The sequence below is a fragment of the Poecilia reticulata genome, linkage group LG10 (genome assembly GCF_000633615.1).
Source record: "Poecilia reticulata strain Guanapo linkage group LG10, Guppy_female_1.0+MT, whole genome shotgun sequence".
In the NCBI taxonomy this organism is placed as follows: Eukaryota; Metazoa; Chordata; class Actinopteri; order Cyprinodontiformes; family Poeciliidae; genus Poecilia; species Poecilia reticulata.
In genome coordinates, this window is record NC_024340.1 from 25917859 (window position 1) to 25924720 (window position 6862).

The window sequence follows — 6862 nt, forward strand, 5'->3', positions numbered from 1 at the left end:
CCTAAATGTCCTCTGTAGATACCAAAAGGAATTAATTCAGTAGAATGCAGGGGGTGGGAGATATTCAAGTTTAGAAATGTCCTCTACAGAGGACAAAAATGAACTACTGGTAGTCAGGAGATATGGCAAAAAAGAAAGACCAGGAGTAAAAAAGCTTTAGCAGAGGAAGAAAAAGGCCTTTGTATCATTTATCTACCAGAGAGCCCAGGGACACAACATTTTCACTGAAATACTATTGAGAATTTACTTAGACTTATCTTCTTTTTCTTTGATTCCTATTAGAAAGATCATAAAATGTTCATTATTGCCACTAATGATTTAGTCAAGACCACCTCTGGACAAAATTACACCAAGACCAATACTTTAGGAGACGCAAGATCTTGTCCAAGACCAAAGCAAACCCAATGTGAAGCCATTATGGACACCATAACACAGTTATTACAGAGTCTGCTACCGACAGATCTACCGACAGTAGTTCATTAGCAAGCTAATCCATAACACGGCTCTAGACTAACTAGCTGCACTGGTGAGTGTAACTCTCTTAGGTAGGTGCACTCACAGTTGCAACATTTAGGTGAACAGAAACTTAAGAATGTAGGCACAGGAAGCAGCACCAAAACTTTCAAGGTAAAAAAAAACTTTATTAGGATTTTCACTCTGAGTTGCAGTTAAAAACTGATGTTGCAGCTGTGGTTTTGGTTTTGGTCTTGGAAAAACAACTTGAGTCTAGCTTTTCTGAAACTAAGACTTTGAAAATATATTCTGCGGACCGCTCTCAAGTACCACACGGCTAATTGCCCTTTCTTGGACTGTAGTGAAAACAGTAGCCTAATGACTCAATTGGTTTGGTGCAGCTGGTGCCGTACACGCATGTTTGTCAGGTCTGCTGACACCTTTACGTAGCCCTGTGTACAGGTGTTGGCAGGTTCAGATGAAATAAGCTGGTTACAAAACTGCGCAAATAGTTTCTGCTCACTATTTGCGCAGTTTCTGTACAAATGGCAGGAACTGCAGTTATTTTAATAACATGTTTAGCCCTGTTATTAAAATAACAGGGCTAAACATGGAAGCAGGAAACAAAAACATTAATAAAAAACAATGCATAAAAAGAATAAGAACTTGCCAAATCAAAAACATGGCATGTTCCCTGGACTATGACAGAGATAGATGGCAAAATGGTGCAGATGTATATGAAACCATAGACTGACTTCACCTAAATGAACTCTAGAACACACATTTGATATGTTTGCTCACATGTCCAGTGCTTCTGTCCTCCAAGCTGACCACAAACACCACAGTGTTACTGGCTCTCGGCTCCGGGCTGAAAGTTTTGTCCTGTCTGTCTATCACAGCATCTGTGCTGAGATAAAATAAGGGGGCAAACCAACCTTATTTAAGAACTTTATAACTTTTACAGGGGATTTGACAAGTGTCTGTTTATGAGTGCATTCATTTGGTATGTACCATTCAAAGTTTCTTGGCTGATTTTTGGCTCTCAGATGTTTTACAGCTTTGACCTGCCAATACTGATTTGTCCAATTTCTCTTTAACAATCTACATATAAAAGATACTAGCATGCAAAATATACTTTATATAATTACTGCTTTGAATGTCATTAATTATTAATAACATTTAAAATAAAATAAAATGACATAGGTTGAACGTTTAATAATTCTTATTATAAAAATAATAATTAAGAAAGTCGGTATCCTTTCTAAGTCAGCTTCTTTTTAAGCGCTTTCTGCTCGTTCCGTGCTTCTTCAGATTTAAGTTTTAAACACCTCACTGATAGAGAAAATATTTATCTTTAACTATTTTTCACTCTGGAACAACTTATCAAAGAACATCATTCCTGTGAGCTGATTAGTTTCTCACTGATGAGCAAAAAGACATCCAGCTGAAATTAGCAGAAGTCCAGTCCCCAGTCCCCTATTGAGGACCGTGTACATGGTTGTATGTATGGAGCCACAATCAAATATTAAACTGAAGCTATCACACTTGTGTAGCTGTAACCTTGCCTGTGGCTATGCCCACCTTAGACTTCCAGCAGTGAAGAAAACAAAAGAGAAAACAAAAAGATCTCATTGCTGAAAACAAACATCGGCAAAGAGAGGAGTTAACCAGAGCGATTATTAAGAAAACAAGACAGTTTTGGTTATTGTTTATGTTTTCTGTTGTCAGGGTAACAGCANGCCTTCAGAAGGGCCGACAAGCTGGAAGCATCTCTGACCACCATGAAGAACAAGGCCAAGGAGAAGGTCTTCAGTTTAGGCCCGAGGAAGGAAACAGAATCTAACRAAGAAGGTTCAACATGGAAAGGGACTTGCAAGAAGAAGGGCGACAACAGGAGGGAGAACCAGTCCGTCCCGAGAAACACCTGAGACGGAGCAGCAGAAAAATCTGTTTGAGTCACAAACAGCTACGTGTGAAGATCAGCTGGCTGCTCTGTAGGAAGAATGGATTAAGACGGACAAGCTGGAAAATGTGTTTGCATGAAATAAATAAATAAATAAATAAATAAATAAATAAATAAATAAAATACACACATACTTACAAGCACACACATACACGGTAACTTGTTTGTGCTTCTCTCCAGCACATTGTTTCCTCACTAACTTGGAACATAAAAAAACAGCATTAAATGTGATTGTGTTAATTTGAGCCAAAAGGTTGACATATTTCAGAAAGAGTAAGTTTCTAAAATATTTCCATTGAATCTGTTTTAAACATTTTCACGTGAGAGGTTTTAATTTAATTTATTTTTTTTTATTTTTTGAGAGTAGAGGCTCCAGAGCAGATGGCATTAGTTGTATTACATGAAGGGAGGAAATGTAAAGGCTCACCCGTTKTCCGTTACTTGTCTGGTGTTTCTGATCAGAAGACAGAGGCTGGTTTCTCAATGTGAGAAAGAACTTGACATGACTTAAAAAAAATGTTATACTGTGCTAGTTTCTGTCTTTCATACACAGAGACATGAATGCTTATGCACTCCCACATAATACAGAAGGCGGATCAATCAAAAGAACAACCGGCTCAGTCTGTCAACTCATGCACAGTCTGAGTCTGATCGATCCGAAGGCAGATCTTATTGGTGTTCTCTCTGTTTGGGCTGGAACACAAACACACATATACTGTATTTAGTCACACACACATTTAAACATAGATACAAATCCTTTTCTCATACAGAAGTCTCAACTGCTTTTATAAAAATCTACCTGCAATCTCCTTAATTTGTGATTTATTTAATGAACATTGTCACCATATATTTATTTTATTTTTTTTTTTTTGCCATCTTTTTGTTCAGGAGTTGGTAGGTAAGTGATCATATCAACTATAATAGACCAATMCAACATCTATGAGCCCGGAGCATTGAATGCAGTCATTTAATCTCTGTGTTCATCATTCTTTGGCTGATAAATTAATATTAGCATTGTCCAAAATAGATTTTTTTTTAAATCATTAAAAATTGCTATTTAGAAATCTAAGGTAATCCATGACGGCAATCTGAAAGGAGTTATAATTCAGATGGGCGATGATTGTTGTGTTTTAAACATTAATTTATTAATGAGCTCACCTCTTGTTTTAATTTTGCTTTGAGCAATGCTCTTCTCCTTTTGTGTYAAAGCAATGTGCTTYTGCACATTTTGTCGCATGACAACCATGTTCCCATATTTTAGGGAAATATGGTGGTGGCAGCATCCTGCTGTGGGGATGCTTCTTCTTTTGGATGAATAGGGAACCTGAGCAGAATTGAAGATGGAAATCCAGAGCAGTCATGTAAGAACATGTTTTTGANAACATCGGCAAAGAGAGGAGTTAACCAGAGCGATTATTAAGAAAACAAGACAGTTTTGGTTATTGTTTATGTTTTCTGTTGTCAGGGTAACAGCAAGTGGATTTGGCTTGTGTCAGGTGCCTGGTGATTTGACCTGCGTTTTTTTGAAGCTGACAAGCACACACACACAAGAAATGTTCCTCGGAGCTTGGATAGTTCATTTTCACACACCCACGTGGGCTTGCCTGCTTAGACGTGGAWTTGCTTGCATGCAAACACGAACTAACTTTGCTCAGTTTGGTTGGGGAGGATAAGGTGTGGAAGTTCTGGAATTTAAGTTGGTTTGGATGTGGTTCGTTGTGTTCTGCGTCCYCCAACCTACACCACATCTGGACTTATGAAAAGGTCTGGAAGGATTTAGCGCAGTGGTTCTTAACCTGGGTTCGATGAGTCAGTCTCAGGGGTTCGGCRGAGTCTCTGCCACGGAGGTAAAGACACTTGTGTAAAGTCGTGATGACGCGCCCCGCTTTGCATCACTTGCTGCAGAGGATCACGTTACATTGCTTCAGTGCTGCGGAGGAGCATCGGATTATAAGGCGCACTGTCGGCTTTTGAGGAAATTGAAGGTTTTTAGGTGCGCCTTATAGTTCGGAAAATACGGTACTTCAGCAAAGCTCACCGTTTTTACCAAGTTCTGTAGCTGTCGGTGCACTTCTAAATCTGCTCCTTAGTCGCATCTTTTCAGGGTTGCTACTGCCTCTAGTGCCGTGGGGGTGGTAACACAACAAATATAATTTACTAAATCAGAATACGGCAAAGTCTTTATTATTCATAATACATTTTTCATTCTCTTAAGAATGTAGAGCTAATTAAATGATCTAAACAAGACCTTAAAGTGGTTCCAGTTTCTCTCGATGGTCAACCTGTTGAAACTGTGGCAAATTTTAAATATCTTGGGTCGTTCCTGGACAGTCAGCTCAACTTTGTTAAAAACACTGACTATATTTTGAAGAACTGTTCTCAGATACTCTACCTTTTAAGAAGAATTAGTGATCTTAGGGTGACCCAACTAGACTCTTGTTGGGTCACCCCAATTTGGGGAAAAAAAAAAAAAATCATATTTTATTTATCACTACAGAAGGATTCAGTGAATGCGCATAAGAAACTGGTGGGTTCGGTACCTCACAAAAGGTTAAGAACCACTGATTTAGCGATTAGCAAAGAGACGGAAAGGAAATTTGTTCCAAGAAACCCGATTRAGGTTTTGAGCTGGAATCCAGAAAATTCAGCAAAGCATAACTAAGGATGCAGAAATAARCCTTTAAATTGAACAGGGTCAAATATATACTCAACTCTGCACATCCTCATCTTAAACCTCTAACAAAATGAAGAGAGCATCCTGACACACTTGGGCAAAAATGAATAAGTAAAACAAAAAAAAAAAAGTCACACAGGCACATTATTCATGTGCTGCTATCCATTTGAACTTCATGCTGTTTCCTCAGTAAGTGAAGAGGTGGAAGAGTGGCCCAGCTCTCTGCCGCTCTCTGCTCCAGCTGATTTGAAGTGAATGAGCCTCTCGTTCTGTAAGCTGTGTAAATATTTCAGCAGTTCATACGCCTGCGCCGAGCCCAGCCACAGTGCCATGTCACTGACCATTAGTGCTGACCTGCTGCTTCTGGTCCTCTGTCCTTTTGTGTTTTTGTTTCTTCCAACTTTTTTTTCCTTTCTGTTTTTTTATTTTATTTTTTATTTCCTCCTCTCTTCTTACAGTGCGTCCAATAAAAAAAAAGAAGAAAAAACGATTTATTTTATATGAGATGTTAATGAGAAATCCAGGGTTTCTACAGTCTTAATTAAGCAGTTTTCGAATTATATAATTTGGTTTCAGTATTTTCCACGTCTGGACCAGTAAGAAAAAAAAAATAGTTTTAGAAAATAACTTGCTTTGTTAGACTTTTATTCCCTCTCTTGTTGTCTATGAATTCCCTTCTTCCTTGCATATTTCCCTTTCCAGTGTCTTTTTTCTAGTGTCCTTTCTTTTTCCCACCTTGGGTTTTTCCTTTTGTTTGCCCTTCCATTATTGTCTCACTCCCCTTATCTTCCTGCCTATTTGTCCTAAATTGATTCCAACCTCCCTTGTGTCCATCCTTGTTTCATATTTTGCACCCATCCTTTCTCCCTCTTGCCCTTCCTTTCTTTCTTTCCTTCCTTGTGTCCTTTCTTTTTCTTTTCTTGTATGATAACTCTCTTCCTCCTTAGTATCTTTCCTTCCTTCCCTCTGTGTCCCACATGTCTTACTTCTGTCCTCTTGTCCAGTTTTYGTTTGTAATACTAGATTTTGCATCTCTCTGCTGCAGAAATACGTGCTATGAAGTCAGACTGAACAATAGTGTTTTGTATTTTAAATGAATTAAAAAAAGGACAGAGAAATCTGGAAGGTTGTTCCTTTAAAAATYTGGGAATGTATACATCAGAAATCTGTAGGGAAATGATTCCCACTCGAGCCGATTTGAGCAAAAACATTTGAGGAGGTATTTTTACACAGATAACCTTAGGTGTGTTTACCTGTTTTATTTGATAAGGTGTGAAAACTGTCAGCTAGATTGTGGTGCTGACAAATAACCCTCCTCTGGCTCTGAAATCTGTCTGTCAACTCAATGATCTGTGTTGGCAATAATGTAAAACACACACACACACACACACGCACACACACAAAATCCAAAATGTTGGTTGTACACAGCAAAGCTGAGTTTGGTCTGCACAGTGTTTTGGTCCTTTGTTTTTCTCAGATTCTTGTTGATAATGTATAATAATAATTAGATATTTTAGAATATTTCAATAAAGCATTTTTAAGTTGACGAATATTTGCATTTCCATTCTTTATTCCTATTCTCTTCCACCTCAATCAGTTTTCTTTCCTTCCTTGATTCTGTATGCTCCATGTTCTTCCTCCCTTTAGGCCTTCCTGACTGTCACTACTTCCTGTTGAATCTATCTATCTATCTATCTATCTATCTATCTATCTATCTATCTATCTATCTATCTATCTATCTATCTATCTATCTATCTATCTATCTATCTATC

The 6862-nt window shown here is 38.1% G+C and overlaps 1 protein-coding gene and 1 long non-coding RNA gene across 6 annotated transcripts in view; one reads left to right on the forward strand and one right to left on the reverse strand.

Moving 5' to 3' along the window:
- LOC103471260 (uncharacterized) overlaps positions 1-2148 on the reverse strand; it is a 33087-nt gene extending 30939 nt beyond the window's left edge. Inside the window, exons 1-2 of the long non-coding RNA XR_534612.1 lie at positions 2035-2148; positions 1255-1360 (exon numbers count right to left, since the gene is read on the reverse strand). This is a non-coding gene — a long non-coding RNA (uncharacterized LOC103471260). The remainder of the gene's footprint in view (positions 1-1254; positions 1361-2034) is intronic.
- LOC103471261 (A disintegrin and metalloproteinase with thrombospondin motifs 2-like) overlaps positions 1-6862 on the forward strand; it is a 128285-nt gene that overhangs the window by 35179 nt on the left and 86244 nt on the right. The gene's annotated exons all lie outside the window — the stretch shown is intronic.